Here is a 12,947-nt window from a genome sequence, read left to right as displayed (position 1 = left end):
CTAAATTTCAAATTAATCTGAGTTACGATGGCAGTTTTTAAAGTGCGTTAAAGTTTTGAAACTGCTAATACGGCCTACAGATCAGGCCTTTTTTTAAGGGTATTGAGCCTTGACACCTGAAGTTGCACCCTGAAGTTCTTCTGAAAACATGGGCTAGTGCAGGCCAACATCTGGTTTTGCAGTTTTCATAGCTTTTTACACAGTCATTTTGGCATCAGACTCCTACAGTTTTCATCTTCCAACTCATTTTAGTTTCGACACATGAAACGCTGCAGCTGTGAACAAGTGACATTTATATCATGATAAAAACACATTTGTTAGAAGCAACTGAACTTTGTTGAATGAAAGTGTACCTCCAATGCAAGCAGGAACACTCTTAATTAACTCATGCTTTTGCCTGTTGATGTCTTGATTGGTAAAGAAGATTGAAAACAGGAATGCTTTGCCAAGAAGTTGATAAATGGAATGCATGAATAGCTATAGGGTCATCCTTGAACAAAGCCAGAACACGCACATAATCAAATAAAATATATCATTTGGGCACTAATAATGTGGAATTAAATATAAATATTGCTGCATTAGCCACCAATAGAGGAGATCCAGACCACACCATCTTTTTTCTGTGGTTTGAGCTAACTTGGCTTCACCTACACCTTGTACTGTAAATTTGTAAGCTTCTTTGATTCCATTGCTCAACAAGAATTTATCTAACATTGCCTTTGAAAAAAAATTAGTAGCTTTGCTTTCTGTGTCATCCCAAAGTCTTTATACCCTCAGAAAAAAAATCATCTGTGTCTTGAAAGGGAGGGCTATTATTACTTTTAAGTCTCCCCTAGTTCTCGACTGTCCCACAAGGGGAAACACCCTTTCCATGTCAACCTTGTCAAAGCCAATCAGGGTCTTAATATATTTCAATCGTTATACCTCACTTTCTAAACTCCAGTGAAAACAAGCCCAGCTGTCCAATCTTTCCTCAGTTATGTAATATTCACTCATTCACTTTGTGTCGCAAGCTGGGCCAGCATTTGTTCTTCACCCCCACTTCCCTTGAGAAGATGGTAGTGACCTGTTTCTTGAACCACTGCAGTCCATGAGCTGTAGATATATCCACAATGCTGTTAGGGAGGGAATACCAGTATTTTGATGCAGCAACAGTGATATACGTCCAAGTCAGAATGTTGAATGGCTTGGAAGGGAACTTGCAGGTGGTAGTTTTCCTGTATATCTGTTGTCTTTGTCCTCCTTGATGGGAGTGGCAGTTGGTTTGGAAGGAGCCTTTAGTGAATTTCTGCAGTGCATGTTGTAGATTGTACAGACTGCTTCTGCTACTGAGTGGCAGCGGTGAAGGGAGTGGACATTTGAGGATGTGTTAATACAGTATTTTATACACATCTTATTCCAGGTTTCAATTTACTAAACTTTCTGAGCTTTCATTGCATTTATTTTCTTCTGCAATGTACTGCTCACCATATAGGAGATACAGTCTCATCAATACCCAATATAACTGAAGCATAACATACTTTAATGTTATATTCTTCTTGTATGAAACATAAATCAGTGGCCTCCAAAGTCTTGATTACATGCTGTGCCTCCATACTACCTTCTCATGACTCATACTGTAGAATGTCTAAATCTGTCTCCACTTTGGAATTCTGAAATTATTCTCCACGTAATTCTCTGCTTTCTCATTCATCCTGCCATGATTCAATGACAACTGCTACATCTATCTCAGCACACCTTTGACAGTAAGTCACCAGTCACAATCTGTTATCAGAACAAGTCCATTACAATTGAGGCATGGTTCAAAGGCTAATGCATGTCCAAAAACCTCTATATATGACTGCAGCAAAGGAATATTAAGATCAAATTCCTTCATTCAGCTGATTGTACTACTTGATACCATCATAAGAAATATCAGTTGTTTTTTAAAATCCTCACATCGGCAGAGGCAGGGAAAACCTGAATTTTGTGCAAAGCTGAAGAGTTACATTCAAGCCAGTTAAAAAAGGTGAAACTAAACTGCTGGAAGGCTTCTTATTCTAACCTATTGATAATTTAGACCTTGGATCCTTGTGAAACCCACTTTATATTTGACCACTGTCTCATCGCCAAAGCTCTTGAGCATATTGATGTCTCACAGTCTTCTCTGTAAACCCATAACTTCATTTTAGAATTCTTACAATTAAGTTATCCTTGAGGCTGAAATCTCTCCAAATTCAGCATATAGGTTGGGCTGATCGCTAAAGACCTGTAAGAACAGAGTTTGAAATGGAGTAGTCAAAATAAGGAATGACTGCCCTAATAATTTGGATAGGTAAACAGAAGATGTTCTTTCCATTCCATGCAGATAAAATGCAAATCTGGCAAAAGGACTTGCATATTAATCAGGTTATTGCAATGGTAGGTAAATTTACTGCAAAGCGTTTGGAACAACCCAAATAATATCCACAATATGGATGTCTGAGGTAGTCCAAACCATCTTTTATAGTGTAGTTAACTCGAGTAGCAATTTGTGTATCATGCACGTTTTGAAACATGGTGTTTCAATGTCTGAAATTAAGTTTGTCTTTAATACATCATTGATATTATGATAACGTACAACAGGTACATTACCAAAAGGACTAAATATTTTTTATCCAGATTGCCTCAAAGTTATGGTGATCACCTTTGGTGTTGAACTTTATGGTGACTAAAAGTCTAACGTTTCTTAGACTACAGAACAGTTGCATTGATCAAATTTAATAGAGCAATTCCTTTCAGAATTGTTAGGTATTCAAGTTCTTCTGTTGTGATGTTAGGACTTGCTTCAGTGACCTCCAGCAAGATACTTCTTTGGCTTCTTGCTAGAAGTGTCTGTAATTCTTTAAACACCCATAGCACTGCTCCCAAAGTCCAGCTGAAAGGATATGTACAGTGAAATATAAATGGAGCATAAACAATATTTGTTAGCATGAGTCATCAGACAAGTGAGTGAAATCGTAATTAAGAACATGACCCCTGGGCTTGATATAAGCTGAAATAAAACAACAAGATGTTTGGACATTCAAAAGGCCTGCCAACAATTTGTTTTCAGGATATTTGGCAGTAAGTCCACCTCTGACTCCCTGAAATCTGTCCATCGTCTACAAGGCACAAGTCAGGCGTATGATGTAATAGTTCCCAATTTCCTGGATGAATACAGCTCTAATAACATTTGAGAAGCTTGGTACCATTTAGTACAAAGCAACGTTCAATATTTCACATCCTTCACTATTGATGCTCAGTAGCAGCAGCTGTGTACCAGCTACAAGATGCACTGGAGCAACTCACTAAAGTTGGTCTGAAAACACCCTCCATACTGACAGCCTCTACCATCCATAAGGACATGTACAGCAAAAATATGGGGCCACCACTCTCAGCAAGTTTCTTTCCAAGTCATATACCATCCAGATTTGGAATTATATTGCCATTCTTTCACTGTTGCTGGGTCAAAATCCTGGAATCCATCCCTCTCTAACAATACTGTAGGTGTTCCTTTACATTAAACACTGCAGTAGTTCATGAAGACTATATGATGTAGAAGCCGAAGTAGGCCATTCAGCCCTTCAAGACTACTGTTGTTTAATGAGACTATGGCTAATCTGATGATCCTCAACTCCACTCTCTGGCCTTTTCCCCAGAAACCTTGATTCCTTTACTGATTAAAAATCTGTCTTGAATATACTTAATAACCCAGCAACTACAACTCTGCAGTAAAGAATTTCACATTTTAAGAGAAGAAATTCCTCCTCATCGCTCTCGTTAAAGGGTAATCCTTTATTCTGAGTTTGTGGTCCTAGAGTCTCCCACAAGAGTAAAAATCTACTTTCTACATCTACTTTGTCACATTCCCTATGAAACTTATATATTTAAATAAGATTACTCCTCATTCTTCTCAACTCCAATAAGTACAGCCACAACCTACTCAACCTCTACTCATAAGACAATCCCTCTCTGCCTGTAATCAGCCTTGTCAACCATTTCTGAGATGCATCCAAAGCTTATTATCTTTCCTTTAATAACAGCCACAAAACTGTTCACTGTATTCCAGCTGTGACCTGATTATGCCTTGTACAGTTTTAGTGAACCCTCCTTCCTTTTAAACTCCATTCCCTTTGAAATAAAGGCCAACATTCCAATTGCTGAAGTTGTATGATAGATTTTTGGGAGACTTAGGCATGATGAGTCTAAAATCCACCAGTAGTATAGTTTTCTGCAATGTTCCTTCATGCACCCACTCTATTTTTCCTGCCAAAGTATATAATCTCTCATTTTCCCACATTATAATACAAGAATGCAGCTCTCTGCCACCGTATCCAGGGTAACTGGGATAGATAATACATGTTGGCAGAGCTAGCAATACACACATTCCCTTGTATGAATAATAAAGAAACATTCTGCAATGAAGTGACTTACTTTTCAAGGACACTTATAGTCAACTCTGTAACTAAACTGAATCAGTGCTATTCCCTGAAGAACATAAGTTAGCCAGTTAGGGTTTTGTTTTGTATTGGCAGTTCAACAATACCTTGTCCACTCATTTCCCTATGTTCATAGACAGATCATTGAATTCAATTCCATATCTTGAGATTTTTAATTTATGATTTCTGAAATCTTAACCCAATATTATCACCTCCATAATGGTACCAAACAAACTTCTACCAAATGCCAAAAAAGGATTTATTAAGATGTTTGCCTGTCTGTTGAGTCTTTCTTGAGCATGAAAGAAACGACTCCGAAAATTTACATAGAGTCATAGAGATGTACAGCACGGAAACAGACCCTTCGGTCCAACTCATCCATGCAGACCAGATATCCCAATCCAATCTAGTCCCACCTGCCAGCATCTGGCCCATATCCCACCGGTCTATTAATATACCCATCCAAATGCCTTTTAAATGTTGCTATCATGCTAGCCTCTATCACTTCCGCTGGCAGCTTATTCCATATACGTACCACCCTCTGTGAAAACGTTGCCCCTCAGGTCTCTTCTTTATTTTTCCCCTCTCCCCCTAAACCTATGTCCTCTAGTTCTTGAGTCCTCCACCCCAGGGAAAAGACTTTCTCTACTTATCCTACCCATGCCTCTTATGATTTTATAATATTGTCAATGTGAGCATTTTCACCTTCCCTTGGCTTTTATTTCAATTTTCCAAAAGTTTGAAGGTTTCTTTCATTCTTTTGTAGATCAATTCTAGTCCAGGGCATTTTTTTTTCCTGGATATATAAGCCACAGTTTAGAAAACAGATCAAATTCATCTAAAATTGCATGTGGAGCCAATGTCCTTTTTGCAAACCACATCAAAGAGATGAATGAAAAGAATTTGTGTTCTAAACTGTCTTTAAACTACTTAAATTATCTCAATTCTGAAATTAAATCCAAAGCCCAAACTACATTCTAGCAGTTCTTCAAGTTCATCATACCATGTGATCAGATTAAGTTGAGGATCTAGTATAAAGAAATGTTTTATTTGTAATTGAATGCTGTGTTTTTACCAACTTTTCAATCCCTCAATTGCTTCATGGCTCATATATCATGAAAAAACTATTGCTTTTAAATCAAAAATACTTTGCATTTCCTTGTTGAATGAGCCACTTGATTACATTTCTCAAAAGCATTCTTTCCTCAAAGGAGCCCATTCAGGTATTGAACAATACCTCAGTATTATTCGGATGAGTTTTGCGGCTCTTTGACAAATCTTTTCAGTTTTCCTTTTTCTCATACCATGCTTCCATGACCTGCTAATCTTCTGCTGCGCCTGCAATTTCATGCTAACTTCCTTGCTTTGGCTATGTTGTAGAATCAGTTGACCTTGCCTTTATATTTTGTTTCACAAAAGCAATGAAACCGGTCTTCGCTTGGCAGCAAGCTGGCTTGAGTTTGGGAACTCACCGGTCTATTGAGCTGAACTTTAACTTCTGTGCTTAGAAACTGGGCAGTAAAATAGGGTTTGACTTCCATACATTGGCTTTGGACTTTGTTTTGGTGGACCATAGGCTGTAAATCCACTGCTCTGTGTCCTTGAAATTTGTTCTATGTCCCTTTAAAAGCTGAAGTTAAGCAAATTAATGCATTTGAAGTAATTTTAGAGCCCATGAGAAAGAAAGGGACATAGAAACCATTGCAGGTCATTTATTCTCTAAATCTAGTTCTATTACTTAATAACAGACGATCTATATGTTGAGTTTATTTTCCATTTACCTGTTGCTCATTTCTTTGGATTGGATCTATGTGGTTCATTTTCTTGGGTCTTACTGTTGCACTGTTATCACTGGAGACATTGTGTCCAATATGGATTTTCTGCCTGCCTGAATGACTACCAGTAGACTCTTCACACAATTCAATGCATAAAATTGCACCTTTTCAAAACTGACCATCAACTGAAGAGTCCAGCTGTCAGTTTAAGTCTTGCTGTAACTGGGCTTGTGTACTCCCAAGCAGGGGCATCCCACCGCCTCTTTTTGCACTCCTGGTACTTGCTTGGGCAGTTGTAACCACACTTGGACAGAAGCAATGTTTAAGGACAAAGCCAACAGTCAGGTCCCACAATGGGAAAGTGTGCAGTCTTGGCTCCGATTTGGGTCTACTCCATATGTTGGCAGATTGACTGGGGACACAGGTCAACAAAACAGATAAAGAACCTGCATTCACAATCAAAACCCTCATTGTATTCCAAAGCCAGTGTGGTCCCAGTTTATTTGATTCACTCTAGAGATATGGACACCACTGGTTGGACCAGCATTCATTGCACATTTCTAATAGCCATTGAGATGGTGGTGATGAGCTATCTTCTTAAACTGCCACAGTCCATTTAATATAGGTACACCCACATTGCCATTACTAAGGAAGTCCCAGGATTTTGACACTATTACACTGAAAGAAGGACATTACATGTCCAAATTAGGTTGGTGAATAGCTTGGAAATAAACTTGCAGGTTACGGTGGTCTCATGTATATGTTGTCCTTATCTTTCTGGATGGTAGTGGTCTTAGATTTGGAAAGTTCCTGATGAAGGACTTATGCCCGAAACGTCGATTTTCTTAGGATGCTGCCTGACTGGCTGTGCATTACCAGCACCACATTCCCGACTCTGATTACCAGCATTTGTAGTCCTCTCTTTCTCCTTTGGAAAGTGCTGCCTAAGGGCCCTCTCCTAAGCCCATAACTACTTTAAATCAGGGAAGAACTGTAGCACCCTCGGTGTCAAGCTCACAGAACACAATGGCTGGGAACTGCTAATATTGGGTATCAGCAGATGTGCTGTCAATAGGAAGTGTAAAAAATAGTTTCACATTGTCTATTAAAGGCAGGATGTTTTGCCCACAGTCATTTGCCTTTGAAGAATTTTCTACAAGCATGTTTGTATACAAATTAATCCTTTGTCTAGAAATCACAGAGTTCACCTGACCATTGGTAGCCATCCTTCACGCACATTTTAAAAGTCAATTTCTAAAGTGCCCATATTGGATGGAGTCCTTATCTTGGAAGTTAGAAATATAACATTCATACTGCACATGACAAAAGAAATAAAAATTCAGTTCAAAACTTATAACCCCTACATGGGCCAAAGGGGAATCACTCATTAATCTCCTTGTGAAACTTGTGGATTATGAATTCCCTTGGTAAATGGCAATGCACTGCCCAGATGGAACTCATCACCTGAGCACTTATTGTGGCGCAGTGGTAATGTCTCTACTGTGGCCCAGGAGACCTGGGTTCAAGATCCCACCTGCTCCAGTGGTGTGTAGTAACATCTCTGAACAGGATGATTAAGAAAATAGGTTAAAATTAAGGAAAAAAATTAGCCGATCCAGGTAGTGACTAGTAGTTTTAAAACAAAACACCAAACGGACCCAGTCTCCCTCACTTTTGATGGTGTTCTAATACCCTCAATGGACCCTTGTGAATATTTAATTAGCGTCATGGGTGCTTTATTGGTGGTGGTTAGTGTTTTAAACACAAAACAGTCATGGTGATCTGGTGGTGGAAAAGTTGTTCAGTTGTGTGTGATAACTTTTCTGGATTCATATTAAAAGAAGCAGATCAACGTGGTTAATAGTTAAGAACACATGGTGATTTAGTGGTGGGAAAGTTCTTTGATTGTGTGTGATAACACTTCTGGATAATTTTTAAAAAATACCATTTAGTGTTCAACAATAAATGATGATCATTTCAACATCCCTGAGTTATTTCAGAAACAATTAAAATAGAAGCAAATTTTCATCGTAAACTGAAAATCATTGATGTTTAAAATTTGGCAAACTCTTCTTTGCACTAATCTTCCTCCTGCAAGAAAAGTTGGCTGGATTTTAGCACTCACATTTTAGAAAACATTTTGGTCCAAAAAAAAGTGGTTAATACTGGTGCTGAAATGAGATTTGTGTAGTGCAATAGAAAAATGGAACAGGCTTTTAGAGTCATAGAGTATGGAAGCAGACCCTTTGATCCAACCGGTCCATCCTGAACATAACCGCAAACTAAACTAGTCCCACCTGCCCACTTCTGGCCCATATCCCTCTCAGCCTTTCCTATTCATATTTATCCAAATTGTAATTGCGTCCACATTCACCACTTCCTCAGGAAGTTCATGGAGAGTGGAGATAAGAGGACCATTGGACTGCATTGTCTGGACTTTGGACCATTTGATCACAGTATGAGATTTATGGACTGTGGGAAGAAAGGGCCAGTGGAAAAAGTGCAAGCTTCAGAGACAATGTTGCATTTAATTAAATGAGTTTGCATGCAAAGGCAGAAAAACAAGAGAGAGACGGACATGGTAATGGACATAGAACCTGGAGCACGGTCTAACAAAATGATGAAGGAGGTGGGCTGGTGAGGAATGGGTGGCTGCAGAATATTAACCCCAAGATAGAACTTATTGCAGAAAATGAAAAGGAGAACCATCAGCAGGAGGCAAGGATTGCAAATCTACCCAGAGAGTAGCAATAGTCTATGTCAATAGGAGTCCTAAAGCCAGAGGGTAGATTTTGCTTATCCAACAATGACTTGCATTTATGTAGAAACTCATAGAAGCACTTCATAGGAACTTTACCAAAGAAAACCTTGTCAACAATTCATATAAGGAGATATTAGGATAGGTAACCAGAAGCTTTGTCAAAGAGCTAGGTTTTGAAAAGGAAGAGGTTAAAAGATTTAGGGCAGGAATTCAAGAGCTTATTTGAGAGTACAGTGACTAATGGCCTACTGATTAAAGCCTGTTTACAGATGTTAAGTGATTGCACTTTCTTTATTTCTTCTATATCAATAAGATCACTACACAACCAGACAGAATTCCCTAGAATATTGACATAGCCCTCCTAACACCTGCAGTGCACAATGATTTAAAGGGACCTGAGGGGCAACCTTTACACACACAGGGTGGTTCACATGTGGAATGAACTGCCAGAGAAAATGGTAGATGCAGGTACAGTTACAACATTTAAAAGACATTTGGATAAATACATGAATAGGAAAGACATAGCTAAAACTGAAAAAAACTGCCGACGCTGTAAATCAGAAACAAAAACAGAAATTGCTGGGAAAGCTCAGCAGAACTAGCGTCTGTGGAAAGAAATCAGAGTTAATATTTTGGGTCAAGTGATCCCTCTTCAGAACTCTTGGGAGCTAGGAATAAAGTTGCCCATTCTGAGGAAGGGTCATAGAACATAGAACACAGAACATTACAACACAGAACCCTCGATGCTGCACCAACCTGTGGAACCAATCTGAAGCCTATCTATCCTACACTATTCCATTTTCATCCATATGTTTACCCTATGACCATTTAAATGCCCTTAAAGTTGGCGAGTCTACTCCTGTTGCATGCAGTGCATTCCACACCTCTATTACTCTGTGAATAAAGAAACCACTTCTGACATATGTCCTGTATCCATCACCCATCAATTTAAAGTTATGTCCCCTCATGCTAGCCATAATCCACTGCCCTGTGTAGGATGCTTAAGCAAAAACAAAACAAAGAGAATTCCCAAATGGAATCAAGACCTGATTTTGCATTGTGTCATGTAATGCAGATTTGTATCTGAAATATTGCTGACTCAGAGATCAGTTTGCCTGAAAGAATCTTCAGGTAATAACAGCATATTTCCAAGATAGCTGGGGGAGGAAAAATTTATTGATCAATGTGGTCTCCTGGAAGGTATCATCATCACTTACCTCAAAACATTAACTCTGATTTCTCTCTGCAGAGACCTGCTGAGCTTTTCTAGCAATTTCTGTTTTTGTTTCTGATTTACAGCATCAGCAGTTCTTTCAGTTTTCGCTATGTCTTTAAGTTAAGCAGAGGATAAGCACATTTCCTGATTGGCTGTCACTCAGGGATGAAAGGTTGTACCACTGGATATACCTCCAATTGTCTGGCATTCAACCAGCAAGGCTCATGAGGCGAGGATCAAAGGCCAGAATTATCACAACCTCTTTCCTGTCTGTGTAGGTGTTAGTAATAGTGGCCTTGGCCCCGGAGAATCATAGGGGAGGGGTAGAGAGAAAGTGATAAAGACAATTGATGATGTGTTTAACCTGAGGGTCATCATGCCTCAGGCAAGGGCCATGATTGAGATTATGGGTTGCTCATGGTAACATCAGCCAGTGTGGGAATTGAACTCACTGCCCTGTGTAGGATGTTTAAACAAAAGGGGGTTTGCCCAAACGGAATCGAAACCTGATTTTGCATTGTGTCATGTAATGCAGATACGTATTTGAAATGTTGCTGACTTAGAGATCAGCTCACCTGAAAGAATCTTCAGATAATAACAGCATGTTTTCCAAGGGGGAGGAAAGATTTATTAATTAATGTGGCCTCACTGCCTCCAGAGGAGAATTTTCCAGGTTTATCTAAACTTGCCTAACTCTTTTTTGCTTCCCAGAAAAATGACATTGAGGGGCCAGAACAAGACTTGGTTGTCTGCAACTTGTAGATCGCACAGACATAATGAACATTTTTGGCCTTTGCTCATCCTTTTCACATGCTCATCTCTGAGAAGCTCCAGAGATGCAGCCCTCCTTTAGTAACACAATGTCCTTGAGTGGGACTTGATGGGTTGAAGTCATGTGAGAACAATGCAAACATCAGACCAACCTGATATAACAGGACTACACACATGCTGGTGAGTAATTTTGGTTCTTATCTATTAAGGGTTATTATAGTGCAAGTCCGAACAAACTTGCTAACACCCCTGTGTCATGCTGGAAAAGCACAACCGGTCAGGCAGCATCCAAGGAACAGGAGAGTCGACGTTTTGAGCATAAGCCCTTCATCAGGATCTTATGCCTGAAATGTCGATTCTCCTGCTCCTTGGATGCTGCCTGATCAGCTGTGCTTTTCAGCATCACACTCTCGACTCTGATCTCCAGCATCTGCAGTCCTCACTTTCTCCTTGTTAACAATCCTGTGCAATTTATTCTTGCCCAATTCAAAGAAATGTTGAGCATCTGAACATTTTAACATGATGAACAGCACTTAAAAGCAGCATACCATGAGATCTTCTGAACAAAGCAAGCTACTTGTACTTACCGCCCAACTGGGACACTATAATGAAGAAGGTAAACTTGTAGGTTTGTGAGGGACTTTGGCAAAAGTATTGGTGCCATCAGCAGTGGCAGGAGTTGGGAAAGTGTGGGTTTCATTGTATCTCCCAACTGAGAACAGAGGTGTTTATGCATATTCACAGAGTGGGTGAGGAATCTACAAATGAAAAGTTTGCTGAAAGCATTCTGAAAACTGTACCTGACACATGCCGATCATACACTGTGTCACTTCCACATTGATCATTGGCTAAGTGCTGACTGCAAAGGTTTAATAAATTTAGCCCTGACATAAATTAAGTAAAACAACTGAATGTAATCTGATCGAAAGACACACTTTCACCACTGCCAGGTAAAATACCACTTTATGCACTTCCTCTCCAGTGAAATGATTGGAAAATAAGTCATTCGTTTACAAAGAAACAAAAAGGAGATTCTGTCTGAATCCTACCAGCTGCTGTCATGAGAGACAAGGCAAAATTTGCCAATATAAATTGGCCATTAATGCTAATGGAGCGATATGGTTGCTATCACAAAGAATATGGAGAATTATGGAAATTTGCTTTACTAAATACATTTACCATAACTTTATTACATTCAGCAATAATTATAGTGAGGATACATGTTTGATTTGTGGCAATTGCTTCAGGGAAGCATATACACACTCATATAAGTCGTAGAGTGTTACAGCCCTTCAGCCCATTGAGTCTGTACTGACCTACCTACATAAATCCCACTTTCCAGCACTTGGCCCATACCCTTGAATGTTATGACATTTCAAATGCTCATCCATGTACCTTTTAAAAGTTGTGAGGATTTCCACCTCAACTACTCTCCTCGGTAGATTCCAGATTCCACTACACTCTGGGTGAAAAAGAAACTTTCTTCAAATCCCTTCCACGCCTCCTACTCTTCACCCTAAAATTATGTATAGACGTTGGAGCGATTTCTCTCCCTTTGATGAATATCTAGTATCACTGGTAATGGATGGAGATTTGTTTTAGTTTAGTGAGGGGTCAAAACAATACAATATGAGCCCATGGAAAATATTCCCTGGTGCCAAAGTGTTAAGGAGATACGAGAATTATTTTGATTTGGATTACACTATGCTTTATGTCCAAGGAAACACAGTGACACGTCTACATGAGAACTTCATCACATCAAAGCATTTGCTTTCCACTTTGCCCTATCACTAAAAGTTGGTTATAACTTAGGGATTGATCTAAACCATAGACTGTCTTGTGGAAGTGAAACTGTCAGCTACGGAAGACTTCACACCCAGAGAACTGAGCTTAAGCCACAACGTAAATGCATCTTCTGCAATGTGGGTCAAAAGTTCAAAGATGGAAGTGGATTAGCCCCTCCTTATCTACATGCAGTATGAACG

The sequence above is a fragment of the Hemiscyllium ocellatum genome, chromosome 42 (genome assembly GCF_020745735.1).
Source record: "Hemiscyllium ocellatum isolate sHemOce1 chromosome 42, sHemOce1.pat.X.cur, whole genome shotgun sequence".
NCBI classification, from domain to species: domain Eukaryota; kingdom Metazoa; phylum Chordata; class Chondrichthyes; order Orectolobiformes; family Hemiscylliidae; genus Hemiscyllium; species Hemiscyllium ocellatum.
The sequence above is the reverse complement of the archived record's forward strand: the minus strand, read 5'-3'. Positions refer to the sequence as shown.